At 47.7% G+C, this 2660-nt stretch overlaps 1 non-coding gene across 1 annotated transcript; it reads right to left on the reverse strand.

Annotated features, from left to right (window-relative positions):
* Nucleotides 1-761: 761 nt before the first annotated feature.
* On the reverse strand, nt 762-864 carry LOC131830996 (U6 spliceosomal RNA). The gene has a single exon (XR_009353519.1). It is a non-coding gene; the product is annotated as a U6 spliceosomal RNA (small nuclear RNA).
* Between the last annotated feature and the right edge of the window lie 1796 nt (nt 865-2660).

Here is a 2660-nt window from a genome sequence, read left to right on the forward strand (position 1 = left end):
CTAAGAGCGTCTGTTTATGGCAGAAATCATAGATTTGGGTGAATGCAAAGGAGTAATTTTTTTCCTGCCTTAGGAGATTCTCTGAACTGAGGAAAGGAGAAAAAATTCAGAGGAGCAGAGAGAGATGAGGCACTGGTGAGCCCCCGCGAAGGGGAGGACGTGACAGAAACCCAAGTTAGTTGGAAAATCTGAAAGCCAAAGGGCCTGTGCTCACTTCCCTGTGGTAACTCTTGAGGGGGAACCAATCCCCACAGTGAAATCCCAAGCCTAGGACGGCACAAAGTGTACTAGTAAAGGAACAGGAGTCAGCTGCTATGGGTAGAATCTCCACAGTAAAATATTTATACACTTTGAAATTTCTTAAAAACAATTTTTTTTTAATTCCAGTGTAGTTAACATACAGTGTTACACTGGTTTCAGGTGTACAACATAGTGATCCAGCGTTTCCATACATCCTTCCCCTCCCCATCACTGACAGGTGCACTCCTCAGTCCCGGTCACCTGCCTCCTCTGCCCTCCCCCACCCCTCCCCCTGGTAACCATCAGACTATTCTCCACAGTTAAGACTCAGGTCCTTGGTTCTTCTCTCCGGGTTTTGTTTTTTGTTTTGTTTTGTTTTTGTTTTTGTTTTTGTTTTTCCCTTTGCTTATTTGTTTTGTTTCTTAAATTCCACATATGAGCGAAGTCATATGGCATTTGTCTTTCTCCCACTGGATTATTTCACTAAGCAGGACCCCATGATATCTTCTAGACCCATCTGTAAGAATACAGAACACTTCACGAATTTGCAAGTCATCCTGGCTCAGACGCCATGCTAATCTCTGTATCATTTCCAATTTTTAGTATATCAAAGTGAGCACTGAAATTTATTTATTTTTTTTTTAAGATTTTATTTATTTGAGAGAGAGGGAGCACGAGAGCACAAGAGCAGGATGGGGGTGGGCAGAGGGAGAAGCAGGCTGCCCCGTTGAACAGGGAGCCGAATGTGGGGCTCAAATCTGGGACCCTGAGATCATGACCTGAGCCAAAGGCAGACTGACTGAGCCACTGAGCCACCCAGACGCCCCTGAAATTTACTTCTCTTTAAAGTAAAAGCCCAGGTTGAATGTCCAGGGTTGGAGGTGTGCTCCCCACTATGCGGAACCCAGGCTCCTCTGCACTGCTGCTTCATCTGCAATGGTCTCAGCATCGGAGTTCAAGTTCTGGGTGGCAAGACAGAGGAAGAGACAGTGACAAAACAAGGGAACCCACAAGCTGTTTCCTAAGGGCGGGCTAGGGACACTCTTGCATACTTCTTTTCTTTTAAAGATTTTACTTATTTGAGAGAGAGCGCGCGGGCAGGAGGAGAGTGAGAGGGACAAGCAGACTCTGCACTGAGCACAGACCCCAATGTGAGACTCGATCCCAGGACCCTGAGATCATGACCTGAGCAGAAGGCAGATGCTTCACCGACTGAGCCACCCAGATGCCTAGCTCTTGCATATTTCTATCACAGTCACTAAACAGGAGGTTAGTCATCTCGTATTATGGATTGAATTATGTCCCTCAAAAAGATATGTTGAAGTCCTAATCCCCATGTCTGTGAGTATGACCTCATTTGGAAATAAGATCTTTGCAGATACAATCAGGTTAAGATGGTCATCAAGGATGGGCCCTAATCCAACATGACCCATGGCCTTGTAAGAAGACAGAGAGACACAGACACTGAGAGACACGTAGGGAGAAGACAGCACGTGATGTGGGCGGGCAGACATCCCTCTACAAGCCAAGGAACTCAGGGAATGTCAGCAAGCAGCAGAAGCTGGAAGAGGCGAGAGGATTCCTCTCCTAGCGCCTCCTGAGAGAGGGCCCGTGACACCTTGATTTCGGAACTCTAGCTTCCAGAACTGTGACACCATAAAGTTCTGTTGTTTGAGCACACCTAGTCTGTGGGACAGAATGGATGGTAGGGAGCCACTGTGGCTTCCGAATGGGATAATGATGTGAAGAAAGTTGTTATAAGGAGACTGTCTCCTTATTGCGCCATTAGGATACTTAGCCACTGGTATAGCAGCCAGCTGGGGCCAGATCTTAAAGGATCTTGAATGGCAGTCTTCGGAGTCCTCCAAGGGTGGATAACACCCAACACAAGACGCCCGCATTCACTCTTTGAGAGGATCCTGAGACAAGGTCATGTGCAAAGGAAAGGCTGCCAGCAGAACTTTCTAGACTCCTGCAGCCCACATCTTACATAAATGAGCCAAAGATGGCCTCCATGTATCAGTCCCTAGGCTGTTCATTCCTTCACTGTGGGCTGAGACCCAACAGCACTCCCTCATTCCCAGGGCAAAACTCAAATTTTTACATATCCCCTTATTTACAAAGTAGCTCTAACCAGCAGATTTTTAGCCATTTAGAGCCTGCCTGCTTCACATACCTTGCAAGGCACAGCTCCCCCCACGTCTGTGATCCAGAGATAAGATAGAGTCTAATAGTTATAAGACTCCAAACTGCCCTTTGACTCAGACACTGCCCCCTACCCTGCCCCCCATGCCGCTGAGCAACAGTAGCTAGAACTGTAAGCCCCCTCGCTGAGTCCCACCTCCCTGGTCGTTCCCTTGCCTCCTTCTGCTGGGTGGGGGCTCCTTCCAGCTCACTTTAAGCTTCTCAGGCCCTCACAG

Source organism: Mustela lutreola, chromosome 4, assembly GCF_030435805.1.
Source record: "Mustela lutreola isolate mMusLut2 chromosome 4, mMusLut2.pri, whole genome shotgun sequence".
Lineage (NCBI taxonomy): Eukaryota > Metazoa > Chordata > Mammalia > Carnivora > Mustelidae > Mustela > Mustela lutreola.